Here is a 15,291-nt window from a genome sequence, read left to right as displayed (position 1 = left end):
GATCATCTTGGTGAAAGGCAACCCCTGCAGCTTGCATTGAAGGCCTATCCACCACCATGGACTCTTCAGGAGCACCATTCAAACCCTCAACCCTTTTAACCGCTGCTGCATAGGAAATGCTCTGTACAACCCTAACTTTGGCCTCCTCATTTTCTTTCACCGTGGCTTCATGGTTCCCACCACAATTGTAACATTTCACTTTTTCATCACTTTTATAACACATTAAATGATATTTTCCACAACTTGGACATCTCGGTTTCTCCCTTATGCAAACCCTTGACACATGACCAAAAGCTTTACAGTGATCACACTGCATTGGTCTTGGGATAAATGCTCTGACTTTGTAGTTTATATACCCCAACTGCACTTGAGTAGGGAAAAAACAAAAGAACAAATAAACTCTTCACTTTTTCATCATTCACCACTCGATTCATCCGACGTGCATCAATCACTCCAGGAATATTTTTCATCTCTTTAACATCGACTTCCCACGAGACGCCAGATATTACCCCCTTGAGGGGTGCCCTGTTCCGAAGAGACACACACGACACGTCAAACTTTTCAAATTGGGATGAGCCGCAACACACGTTCCTTCTGATCCGCAGAAGTACAAAGAATCGAAACAAACCCGCCTCTCATGACCCTCACATCCTTCACTTTACCCATCACTCTCTCCACCAGTTTGGATAGCTCAAATGGATTCTTCAAGATTGGTATTTGGATAAGCTGCTCCTCATTAACAAACCTTCCTCCTACAAGATATAAAGGGACGTTCTCATCACTGTACCCTACTTTACTCCATTTTCCATTTTTTTGAAAAAGACTCCAATCCTCCTTGATTCTACCGCCATTAGATTCACAATCCACTTCATCCTCCGCCTCCGCCATCTTTTCCAATCTCACCTACAATTGCATCCCTTCCTCCTTGCTTCCTTTCTCCCTTCCCTGGGGTTAGGTTAACCACTGATCTGACAATACTGATATATTCAATTATGTTGCAGGGTTTTAAATGTTTTATAGGCTACATTAAAAAAAAATATCCTACAATAGAACGTTTCTCGGATAGAGATAGATGTGTGATAATCCGTTTTCACCCTCGAATCTCAGAGGGAGGTCGGAAAGCAGTGAGAGAAGAGTAATAGGCCATTGGATGCTTTCACTTGACATACATTTCACCATCATTTCACCGTCAGAATCAGAATGTACTTATTCACCAAGTACATTTACTCATACCCAGCAATAGACAAATATACAGACAGAATACAGACAGAGGAATTTACACGGTCAACATACATAATATACAATATAAATACAGTAAACATAAAATACAATGGATGGTAAATTGCATTGCTTGAAATTCTACCTTCCAGCGAGGCTAAATCATCCCTAAACAGCTGACTGTAAATGCCATGGCTCTTGGCGCCTCTAAAAATGGTCGGGAGCAGGGAGACACAGAGGGGAAAACAGCAAAGATCAAATTGGCCAGCTGCAGATGAGAACATGTAATAGTAGTGTATGACCATTAGAGGGAGACAAGCGGTTGCACCTGCATTGAGGAATCATCAGTACTGTTGTTAGAGTTACTGGGGAGGGAAAGGGGGATAACTAGTCAGTTGCACAACTGAATGCATTCAACCGAAATGTGTCTTCCGCATTTAACCCAACCCCTCTGAATCAGAGAGGTGCGGGGGGCTGCCTTAATCGATGTGCTCAGGGAGTGAAATAAATACAATTAACCATGTTTTATTGTCACATACAGAGGATAGGGGCAGACAGTGAAATGTGTTGTTTTACAGGGTCAGCCATAGTAGTACGGCGCCCCTAGAGCAAATTAGAGGTAAGTGCCTTGCTCAATGACACATCGACAGATTTTTCACCTTGTCTGCTCGGGTATCCAAATAGCATAATGCAGTGTCTACAGTTTCTACAGGAGTTCTCATTTGAAGCCAGATCTGCCCTCTCCTCCTTGTCCACATCAGAGCCAATATCATTTGGTGAATTATGGGTGACTCCGTCAATTGTATCCAGTTTCATTAATCTACTTCTTGTGTGGTCATCATTTCATTTCATGGGTCCTCTGTAGCTCAATTGGTAGAGCATGGCGCTTGTAACGCCAGGGTAAAGGGTTTGATCCCTGGGACCACCCATAGGTAAAAATGTATGCACACATGACTGTAAGTCGCTTTGGATAAAAGTGTCTGCTAAATGGCATATTATTATTATGAAGAAAGAAACCACATAGAAAAAGTGGTAAGCAAGAAAGGTCCAAAAAACAGATTTTCACCAAGTCAAATTAATTTATTGTGTTAGAGGTTTTATTATGCTTGTACCTAAACCAAAGTAGATAATGTAAAGATTGTTCTATACATCAGTTGGGGTCTCTATAAGCTTTAATATGAGGTCCTAAACCTGGCATGAAAGTGCATCATTATAGCTGTGTGGGCTAATAAAGTCAAAATGTTTGCCTTGGGGTAAATTGAGCTAATGGTTGAGCCAATGGCAAGTTGAAATATATGTAGATATCTTTGTTAGAAAGAATACTATATTTCCCTTGACGGAGTGATACTGAATGTAAAAAATGGCTCAACTTACCCCACTCTCCCCCACACATTATGTAAAGTTAGTTTACGATTGACAGATAATGTTTAAATGCAAAAAAACTTTATTTTGTGTTAGTGATCCTCAGCTCAGTTTGGGACCCTTAATCCAGGCTGGACAGGAGGAACTCAACCTGCATTTCTAGATTCCCCATCACCTGCCCCGAGAGCCTCTGTGGGCTTTCATAGATGGACTCATCGAGGTTGAAGATGGAGTCCAGCCACGCCTTCATCTGGCCCTGACGACAACAGACACATCATCAACTATTATTTAATGACCAACTACAAAGATAATGATGAACAAACCATCACACACAGCTCATGATATATATATATATATATATATATATATATATATATATATATATAGAGAGAGAGAGAGAGAGAGAGAGAGAGAGAGAGAGAGAGAGAGAGAGAGAGAGAGAGAGAGAGAGAGAGAGAGAGAGAGAGAGAGAGAGAGAGAGAGAGAAATGTACCTTAATGAGGAGGTAGAAGTTCCAAGCAGCCTCTGTCCAGGCTCCTCCAGGAGGGTGAATCCTCTTTATCACTTCCATGAGCAGATAAAAGAAGCTACCAGGCCTCTGGAGAAGGAACAGGGGACATGAGTGAGTGTCTACAGGCTTGATACAACAGTGTGGATAGGATAGATAAACTTACAGATGTAGGAAGAGATGTTTTTCCTTCTAGAAGGCTTAGTAGAACGAATTCATAAAATACATCCACGAAGTTGATGCGGTCGATCTGAAGTCAAACAAATACGCTAATTACATAATCTTCATTGACAAGCACTTTAGAAAGTCTCATTGAGTAGATGTTGGATGAGCAGACTGTGCCTGCAGCTAACGCTCAAACTTGCATGTAAACCTACTCCTACAAGAGCCATCTCTTGCTCTAGTCGCTCCCTGTTTGCTGGCTCATTAATGAAGTTCACCAGGAGGTCGTAGGCCTGCTCAAACTGCCTCACATCCTCAAAACAAAACAATCATACAATTCCTTAAACTTAGATCATAAAATCAAAGATTCAGGTCTGTAATTCAGAGGGTCTCTGATTGTTTTGCTTGTAAGACATTGGAACTTTTCAACTAAAACCTATGAATCACTGTTGCCTAAAGGTAACCCACTGGGCAAATACTTGTTGTATCAACGTAGTTTCTATGTCATTTTAACAAAAATATGTAATGTGATGATGTTAAAGCAACGTGGAAAACTGATTGGATTTGAAAAAAGTCATCAACGTAAGGGAATTTAGTCTTTTTTTCACCTAACTTTTAACCTAAATCCAATGACATGGTCAATGTTTTTGTTGATTTCACATTGAATTCACATTAGTTGACAACTCAACCAAATGTAACTCAAAACTAGACGTTGAAATGACATCTATGTGGGAACTATACTGTATATCTGGTCTGATGAACTCTGTACAATTATGTGAATGGTTACCTGCTGGTTGAGCTTGGACAATCCGCTCAACACCATCCTCCCAGCGTGGGTGAGGTAATTAAGGGAGGTACTGTCTGAGGATGTCAGAGCCTGTGAGAACAAGACAATACATTTACAAACAGTCCAGAAATGTTCATCAAATGAAATACAAAAGGTGCTAAATTCACAATTTCACACCTCCATAGCATGTCGGATACCGGCCAGCCTCAGAGAGAAGTTGGTTGTCCCTTGGTTTCCAAAGTAACTCCTGTAAATATAAATGTTTAGTAACACATGTGCAACATAAGGAGATAAAGCATACATCAATGCCATGATATGAAGATATCCTCTTATGTTAGCCTATGTTACAACTGCAGGATTCAGACAGACCATACCAATGTAGGACCTTCATTTGATCACTCTTTTGTTGCTGAGAATTTTCCTGCACGGCAGGAAATTAAACTTATAGTGTATTTTAGTTTTAAAAAGGCTTTTAAAGTTTGTAATTTTCACTTTGAAATGTCAGACTGATTTGCCCAAAAAATGTATCAATCTCTACAAAAATGAAAATTATAATCCACATAATAATTCATATTTGCTGTTGCTGCAGGATTATTTCCCTGCTGTAGCACACTGGCTTAAAGTAGACCCTTTCCTGCAGTCAAATGACCAACTCGCCCTCTAGTGGCCTCATGGGTGTAATGATATTAATCTTTTTCATAATTTCATAGTTAATCAAAATGAATTTTAAAAATGCAGAAAATCTGGTTTTTCTATGTCAAACGGTTTTGTTATATTTCAGTCTTCTGTGATGTACAGTACCAGTCAACGTTTGGACACACCTACTCATTCAAGGGTTTTTCTTTATTTTTACTATTTTCTACATTGTAAATAAAAGGTGAAGACATCAAAACTATGAAATAACACATATGGAATCATGTACTAACCAAAAAAGTGTTAAACAAATCAATATATATTTTAGATTTTAGATTCTTCAAAGTAGCCACCCTTTGCGTTGATGACAGCTTTGCACACTCTTGGCATGCTCTCAACCAGCTTCACATGGAATGCTTTTCCAACAGTCTTGAAGGAGTTCCCACATATGCTGTGCACTTATTGGCTGCTTTTCCTTCACTCTGCGCTCCAACTCATCCCAAACCATCTCAATTGGGTTGAGGTCGGGTAATTGTGGAGGCCAGGTCATCTGATGCAGCACTCCATCACCCTCCATCTTGGTCAAATATCCCTTACAGAGCCTGGAGGTGTGTTGGGTCATTGTCCTGTTGAAAAACAAATGATAATCCCACTAAGCGCAAACCATATGGGATGGCGTATCGCTGCAGAATGCTGTGGTAGCCATGCTGGTTAAGTGTGCCTTGAATTCTAAATAAATCAAAGACAGTGTCACCAGCAAAGCACCCCCACACCATCACACCTCCTCCTCCATGCTTCACAGTGGGAACTATTCATGCGGAGATCATCCGTTCACCAACTCTGCGTCTCACAAAGACACGGCGGTTGGAACCAAAAAATCTCACATTTGGACTAATCAGACCAAAGGACAGATTTCTACCGGTCTAATGTCCATTGCTCGTATTTCTTGGCCCAAGCAAGTCTCTTCTTCTTATTGGTGTCCTTTAGTAGTGGTTTCTTTGCAGCAATTCGACCATGAAGGCCTGATTCACGCAGTCTCCTCTGAACAGTTGATGTTGAGATGTGTCTGTTACTTGAACTTCGTGAAGCATTTATTTGGGCTGCAATCTGAGGTGCAGTTAACTCTAATGAACTTATCCTCTGCAGCAGAAGTAACTCTGGGTCTTCCTTTTCTGTGACGGTCCTCCTGAGAGCCAGTTTCATCATAGAAACTTTAAAAGTTCTTGAAATGTTCCGGATTGACTGACCTTCATGTCTTAAAGTAATGATGGACTGTCGTTTCTCTTTACTTATTTGAGCTGTTCTTGCCATAATATGGACTTGGTCTTTTACCAAATAGGGCTATCTTCTGTATACCATTCCTACCTTGTCACAACACAACTGATTGGCTCAAACGCATTAAGGAAAGAAATTCCACAAATTAACTTATAAGTAGGCACACCTGTTAATTGAAATGCATTCCAGGTGACTACCTCATGAAGCTGGTTGAGAGAATGCCATGAGTGTGGAAAGCTGTCCTCAAGGCAAAGGGTGGCTACTTTGAAAAATCTTGATTTGTTTAACACTTTTTTTGTTACTACATGATTCCATATGTGTTATTTCATAGTTTTGAGGTATTCACTATTATTCTACAACAGGGTTCTTCAATTCCGGTCCTGGAGGGCCGAAACACCTCTGTTTTTCATCCTCTCCTTCTAATCAGGGGCTAATTCAGACCTGGGACACCAGGTGAGTGCAATTAACTACCAGGTAGAAATAAAAAACAGAAGTGTTTCGGCCCTCCAGGACCGGAATTGAAGAAACCTGTTCTACAATATATATATATATATATTTTTTAACCTGGAATGAGTAGGTGTGTCCAAACTTTTGACTGGTAACGTATAGAAAGTGTTTCAACTCTATATCTGACATGGTAAATGTGTCTTCTTTTTTTAAGACCATATCCATATGTGTGAAATGTATACTTTTGCTTCAAAGTAGATTTGTTTAAGACTATTAAGAAACACACTGTGTGACCCTGATCTAGCCCACTGCAGTAAAAGGTTATTAAGGTCCTACTTCTGTATAAGTACAATATTGGGCAGATTATTTCAAAGCAAATGTTTTTACTATAGATGAACACATTAAAGCAAACTCACCACAGCTGGGGCACATCTGCAACATTATTTTGCTCCTCCACAAACTCCTAAAGCAGACATCACATTAACATCAACTCTACTAAACTGCATTTCACCTGCAACATCAACTAAAGCAGACAAAACATTCAGTGACATCATAACAATACTTTCATCTTGACCTAAAAACTTGACCTTGACAGACAATACAAACCTGTCGATACCAAAACATTGTGTTTTGAACACAATGACACTTAGACACACACCTGTACACACAAGTACAAATGTCAGTAAAACAAAGAAAAAAGTGCTATTGACTGTAGAAAGAGTTTTACGTGAGGAGTGCTGTCAGGGGTCTGGTCCTGGTCCTGGGTGGAGTGGAAAGGTGGAGGGGGACTGGGAGGGGAATCGGAAGGGAAAGGGGGAGGGGGAGGGGGAGAATCCTGGGGGAACTGGTGAGAGGAGCCAGAGAACGGTTCATGAGGGGTGGTGATGATGTCAGAGGTGGAGAACTGATACGACGTCATCTCATCCCCCCTCTCCTGGAACCCCTCCACTGTGGTGGAGATATCCACCTGCTGTTTAACAAACAACATGTGACACTGTAAGCCCAACATTGAAAACCACAATATTAAAAACCCCTCAACCAAACACTGAAATAAATCCTAGCACAGAGAAACAACGAGTTATACCTGGGCATCCTCATAATAGGTGAACTCAGACCTCCTCTTGACAAGGCAGGACTTGAGTCCATAGATCCTTCTACCAAGGAACTAAAAATGAGGATAGAAATTCGAATGTCTCATTTCATTTTCTGTCAACATTTATTGAAACAGGTAAATGGACATTTGCCACTTCCCATTTTTGGGGGGTGAAAAGTGTTTGACTGTACCTTAATACCAGTCAGCTCCTTGTTGGTGAGGGCCACCTGGACAAGACCCTTTAAAAGAGACACAGGGAAACATTACATTTCATCCAGGAAATATAAGTAGCCCTATATTGTGTGCGTCATTTGACACAAATCAGGTGCATTTGAGATGAAAGATCAGTTGAGAATCTCTCACCCATGGGTCCAGGATTTTTTCCTGAATGACTCTGCTCCACCACAGCTGTTTCTCCACTCCCCTCACAATGCACAGGTGATGCAAGTCCTCTTCATTTTGCTAAAAGAAAAAACGCCTTCAGTCTGCAGACCTTTCTCTATATTTTAACTATAGATTTCTATATCATTTGGCAGACGAAGTTTTGACTATCATTACTGGCAGTGATATAACAACTTTCCCCTACGTTTCAATTAGGGCCAGACATACAAAAGAAACCCCAGAGACAAATGGGAGTTAAAATATACTGGTGTGTTCATTAGTGTTAAGAATATGTCTGAAGTACCTGCACTCGTCCATAATGGATCTTCCAGTAATGGAAATGAAACGAACCCCAGTTCCCAACCAGCTGCAACTTCTCATAGGGAAAACGAGAGTCTTCACTATTTGGCTGAAAAACAAAGACATTCCCTAATTTCAGAGGTTTCTCTGTGATTAATAAAAAACACAATTGTGGAGATAGAGGACATGTTAATGTGTACTATTACTAATACTCTATGACTGTCTAATAATGTGAATAGCTACCTGTGAATGGCTATCTAAAGGTGCTGACAGTTCGTCAAGCACTAGCCTCCCCGCTTCAGTGAGGTGAAAGGTAGGCTCCTCAGTAACCCTTTTGGAAGTCTGTGAAAAGAAGAGGGAATAGGGTAAAGCCATCAAATTAAGGAAATTCTCCCTATAAGATCAGATGAGCTTTGGTTAATAATGTGAATGGTTACCTGTGTGTTTAACACTGCCAGCTCTCTCACCAGAATTCTCCCAGCACGGGTGAGATAGTAGACTGGTTTGGGCTTGGAGATGAAGAAGACGGAATATGTTTACAGACATGTTCATTATATTGTTTTATAGAAAACTAGTGACTTGATGTTAATGTTTAATATCCTCTAAAGACCAGAGAGTATCAGAATGGATAGACTTACAGAGACAGGAACATACAAGGGTCCAGACCAAGGGATTATAGCCAGACAGGGCCACTGCCCAACCTCCTCATCCACATACTAAGGAAAAAGACAGGATCAATTTAAGAGTCAGTTTGAATGAGAGACTGGTATAGAAGTGACAGACTGGTATAGGGAGAATCGCAAGAGGAGGCCACTGCAAAGATAGATTCTAAGACAATTGGCAGTTGAACTACACAGGTCTGTGTTTAAAGGTTAAGGAAACCTATGAGGTACCTGCATATGAATGGCTACCTGTTCATTTTGAGAAGATAGTTCCTCCCATACCATCCTCCTAGCTGGATTGAAACAGATGAAAATAGGCTGCTCCATCGTGAAAATCTGGTAAAAATAAGGGAACAGCTTTAAAGACATCAAAGTATTCAACTATCAAAGTGGATACTGAAGGTTAATTATCCCTATTAGATCAGATGAGCATTGGTTAATAATCTGCATGGATACCTGTGTGTTTAACACTGCCAGCTCTCTCACCAGCATCCTCCCAGCATGGGTAAGGTAATATGTTGGCTGCAGTGTTACAGATTGTTAGAAAAATAGGAAATATGTTTACAGACATGTATTTATATATTGTTCTTTAAAAAACGTCATGTTTATGTTTAAATTACATAAACCAGTCTAAAGACCAGAGAGTATCAGAATGGATGGACTTACAGCGCTTGAAACCCACAGAGGTCCAGACCAAGGGATTAAAGCCAGACAGGGCTGCTGCCGAACCTCCTCATCCACATACTAAGGAACAAGACAGGATCCATTTAAGAGTCAGTTTGAATAATACACTAGTATAGGAGTGAAAGACTGGTATAGGGATGATTGCAAGAGGAGGCCACTGCAATGATAGTAGTTGAAACACACAGGTCTGAGTTACAAATGTTAAGAACATGTCTAAAGTACCTGCATGTGAATGGCTACCTCTTCAGGCTGAGAAAACTGTTCATCCCATACCATCGTGCCAGCATGAGAGATGAAAATGTGTTGCTCATTCATGAAAATCTGTAAGAAAATTAGGGAATAGGTTTAAGGACATCAAAGTATCCCACTACCATAGTAGATACTGAAGGTAATCCTGCCTATTAGATCAGATTAGCTTTGTCCAATAATCTGCATGGTTACCTGTGGGTTTAACACTGCCAGCTCTCTCACCAGCATCCTCCCAGCATGGGTAAGGTAATAAGTTGGCTGCAGTGTTACAGACTATTAGAAAAACAGGAAATATGTTTACAGACATGTATTTCTATATTGTTCTTTAGAAAACGTCATGTTTATGTTTAAGTTACATAAACCAGTCTAAAGACCAGAGAGTATCAGAATGGATGGACTTACAGCGCTTGAAACCCACAGAGGTCCAGACCAAGGGATTAAAGCCAGACAGGGCCGCTGCCAAACCTCCTCATCTACAAACTAAGGATCAATTTTCGAGTGAGTAAAATTACAGTTTGAATGTCAGATTGTTATTGAACCAATCCTGCTACAGAAGCAGTATTGTTATAGCCTGGGTGCCAGTCTGTTTCAGCTTTCTGCCCACAACCTTATTGGATTGTTATGCAAATATCATATTGCCACGATGGAATTAGCAAGAGAGTAGTAACAGACCGGTACTCAGACTATTGATAGGCCTACATTATTACCTGAACAAGGACTGGGTCCTCCTGGTCCAGGGTGGGCTCATGATCTTTATGAATAAACAATAAAGGATTATTTTCTCTAAGTTTAAGAAATACTGCAAGACACCAGACATCTGTCCATGTAGTTAGGCCGATCTTATATTTTATTTGTATTTTATATTGTGTGATATCACATTGTATTTATGTGTCTGCATAATGTACCAATATGTTCAATTAAACCTAAAGCAAAGGTTTGGTTTCAGAGGAGCATGATCGTTTGTTGTTGTTAATAGTGGAATTCCATAGCATCTAGGGCTACACTGTAAAACATATCAAATCTCCTCTGGGCTTTGCTAGCCATCATTATGTCATTATGGGATGTAGCTCAGTTGATAGAGCATGGTGTTTGAAACGCCAGGGTTGTGGGTTCTATTCCCACAGGGGGTATGAAAAAATATAATGTAAGTCGCTCTGGATAAGAGCGTCTGCGAAATGACGTAAATGTCATTATTTGAGTCCTAAATGGCACCATATTCCCTATTTAGTGAACTACTATTGACCAGAGCCTTTTGACCATATAACTATTGGCCCTGGTAAAAAAAAATAGGGAATAGGGAATAGGGTATAGGGTGCCGTTTGGGACTCAAATGATGACATGATGATGGCTAAATATAGTTTCAGTCCGTACTATAAACAGTATGTATTGCTATTTAGACATTGTAAAATCTGTAAATTTACCCTCCTCAACCGTGACAACACGGTACACGCTCTCCACGGTGGCCGGTTCATCCTCACCGACGCCGTAATATTTTCTATAAAAGTAGACAGCCGAACCAGTCGCAAGCACCAGGCCAGCTGCACACAGAAGCGGCCGCTCGCGGAGGAATCTCAGCGTGGTCGCTTTCAACAAAGTACTGAATGTATGCCTACTCATTATCGCCCTTCATACTGCAGTGATTTTGACCGAGTTCAAAACCATCTGACACGTTCTTAGAATTACAGGGTTTTATAGGGAACCATTAATACGTCAAATGCTTCCATGGCAATGTCACAATGGGATGAACATGTTTACCAAACGGATTAAAAATCATTTAACAGTGATATCAATTCAGTTGAATTTTGGAGATGATTTGGGAGTTTATAAAATGGTGAACTATGAACCATGGTTTAGAGAGCAGTAGGAGTAGAATAATTTAGAATATACATATGGCTCTAAGTAGGAGTAGAAGAAGGGACTGCGCCACTATGCACAGTGCGCTCTCCATGGTTCTGAAAAGGAACGTTCGTTCCTGCGTTCATCAGCTCCCTGATGTTCTAGGCCGAGCCCACTCACTGAACCACTCTCACTTTCACTTTCAAGGTGTCAAAGCGTTCAACAAACATGCATGGAACTCAAACACAATTCAAATAGTTGTTTTTATTTTTTATCAGCTGAGATAGCCTACTCTTCTCATCTCTTGGCACTTCTGCTCTGCTGGTTAAACAGTATCTGAACGTTTTTACAGTTGATTGATAATTTGGATAATTCATATTTATAATGTAGTATCCCACGTTTCATAACATAACCCTAATCCCAAAATAGACTAACATAGAAACCCTAGGCGAGCACACAAGCTCTGGCTGTATAGCCGGCAACAATAAGAAATCCAAAGAGGGTGGATGTTGAGGAAAACCAGTAGACCAACACAAATCCTCTTCAGGAGAGAAAACGAATTAGAGGCTAAAAGACAGAAAATGGCAGACAATAGAAATCTAATGCGTATGTTACGGCTGGTTAGGGTTTTAATTAGGAAGGACTCCCACAAAGATATTGTCTCTCTAAAAAACTGTAGGATACATATTGGTGGTCAAAGGGGTCGAAGCATGGGGACGTGCCTTCCCATTCGGGGGCGGCAGTATAGTGATCCTCGCTAATAAGGGCCAGTGAGCCACAAGACAATTCATATTAGGTTGGTTGACCCTGTTGGCGCAATGCGTAGGCTGCTTATCTTTCACGCCAGTGACCTGGGTTCGCTTCCCCGACCCTCCTTTAGCCACAACATTTTAAGAAAGGGACATCTTCATGACCAACAATCTAAAAAGGTTGGTCAGTCTGTGAAAATTAGAAACTTCCAGCAGGCATTGACAGTCGTCACTCTGACCAAAAGGAATCAAGACAGTTATCACTCTGACCAAAGGGAATCAAGGCAGGTTGAGGAATAAAGGTGGTTGGATTATATAGCTACATTGGTGGTATGGTTCCAAAAGTGCTGGTGATAAAATTAACATAGGCTATTACTGGCATACACATTTCAAAACAAAACAAAAAGCCTATGTATGGAGTTTTGGAAACGTTGTTAAACCAAACAGTCTGTACTCTATTGCACAAGTTTGATGTCCCTATTGATAAAATGGCATGTTACTCTAATTTGTCAGATGTGTTACAGTTTACAATAGGCTACCTACTATACCGTCATCCTTTATCAAAGCATTCCATTGCTAGTATAATCTCCACAAGCAAGGGTGCTGATTCTGCCGCAGGAGGGGGTGGAGGGATAGTGTTGATTTTCAACCACCAGAGCCTCCACTGCAATACCTCTGTTGTTTCTAAATAATGATGCTAATCTTTGCTGTGAGAACAAGGAGTCCGCTTACACTGTACTTTGATTATAAAGGTTTATTTATATCACAAGATTTCAGCGTAAGTTTACAGACATCTGCAGGCATCTGGAGAACAACGACCCAAAATAATATGTTGTTCTGTCCTCCTTTGTCTCAACCAAGTATTTATAATCTTTACCATGATATGGGTGGTTTCCCCTAGAGACCAATCCCATGACTCCACACAACAGACTTCCTCTGTTTTATGGGGTGCCCCTATAAAACTGCTCCCCAGATGCTTCCCTAAGCTGAATCAACATCCTCCAAGATACCATTTGCAAACGTTAGCAAAGTCATAAATTCCTTAGACACCACACCTCCACTGCCATACCTTTCCCCAGTATGGAAGACCATACTGGGGAAAGACACATTCAGGGTAATTAGGCCTAGTGGACATAATTTAACTAAAAGATCCTCAAGTCCTCTCTCTGGTAGCCTATTTCATTGAACACAGCGAACTACACAGTGCGTCTTGTCCTTCCAGGTGACTAACTGAATCAAAGCCAGTATATCCTAACAATATTAAATCCACTTTTTGTATTGAGTGAGAAATGCCTCTTGCATTTGTGTAGATCTTTGTTTTGGTCACACTGTGTGATGTCATTTAGGCTACTTCTACAAGTGGCCACAGACGCTTCTCATAGAAACGACTAGTTTCTGCAAAGATGTTGGGAAATACGAGACTTGCAGCAGCTAAGATGATGAGGAACCTCCTTGCACTGTGCAAAAAGTGGATTTAATATGTTTTCCTGAAATTTCTCTCTATTTTTGAGTAGGCTACCCCCTGCAACTGCACACAGATGTTTATAAGAGACGTTTCTTCTGAGGTTAGGGGTCTATTATTGTAAAATGAATGTGTTTGATTTAATAACCAGTCTAATCTAACTATTTTGGTCGTTCATCTGGACTCTTCATTGTCATCATCAACATACTATAACACTTTGAATTACCTAGGAATATTACTATAGCAACTGGTTGCTAAGGGAAACGAGACACCACCATGATCCTCTTGTTGTGAGACTGAGAGGGAGTGAGATTTGAGAAGTGCATAAGGAGAGGTGGGAAGCAGAGAAGACAGAGCCTGGTTGAAATTCCACCAAATGGATAAGAAGAGGCAGACAAAGTTTGGCACATTTATGCTTTCAGTGGTTGACGGACACGAATGAACGAGTAAACGCAGTTTTTAGCCTAGTAAGGTATCACAAATTAATACCTCAGTATTAATTATCCAGTGCGCGGAATCTCCATGAAGTCTGCATGACGATTTTCGCGTAAAGAGAGGCAGCGCGGGAGAGCGGACTTGTAGCCTGGCAGGTATGTTGTGCTATTTTGAATAAAGCTAGCAATACAGCTAATAAAAGTTTTAGGGTATTATTAATTTCGTACAGGTAACTAAATACATGGAGCTATCTAACAGCAATGCTGTTGTGGGCTTTCAAATGTAATTAATTACAACCGAGCCTATAAAGTCAGTTTTTCAGTCAGTCCTATCATTTGTATTGAAAATAGGTTATTATAACAAAAGGTAAACACACACATTTACAATAATAGTTAGGTCTATGTTAGTAGCCTAAAATGTACTGATACAAGTACAGAAACATTCCCTCTGACATAGCCAGAGGCAACCTAGGCTACACTGCCATTAATACTATACTTATTATACACACGTTATGTTCTACAGTACTGGTTTAAGTCTAAGAACAGGGTTCTCTCCCATAAAATCTTATCTCTGTCTCTATCACAGACATGCATGACCAAGGAAGATAGGCTACATAGAAACAGATAAAATAGAGAGAGATAAGGTGCAAGAGAGACAAAGGTAGATAATAAACAGTGGGGGGGCAAGAATTGGAGAGCACATCAGCACCGGAGCTGTGCCTAGTTTAATGTAAGGAAGTAGACTACTCAATTGCCTCTCCAGTGTGAGGGAGATGATGCCAAACCAGGGACCTTGTATGTGATCAGACCTGTTGAAGGTGGGGTTCATGTGTGAATGTGAGTATGAAAGTGTGAGTATGTATAGCTAGTATCAATGTAAACACTTTGCCATTTGAGTTTGGACACAATGTACTAGTATCATCCAGATATATCGGTGCATTTTGTTTAAATTATGTTTAATCATGAATTCAAAGTAACAAAACTGTGTGTGTGTGTGTGTGTGTGTGTGTGTGCGTGTGTGTGTGTGTGTGTGAAAAATCTTCAAATAC

Source organism: Coregonus lavaretus (genome assembly GCF_964263955.1).
Source record: "Coregonus lavaretus genome assembly, chromosome: 35".
Lineage (NCBI taxonomy): Eukaryota > Metazoa > Chordata > Actinopteri > Salmoniformes > Salmonidae > Coregonus > Coregonus lavaretus.
This window is presented reverse-complemented; position numbering follows the sequence as displayed.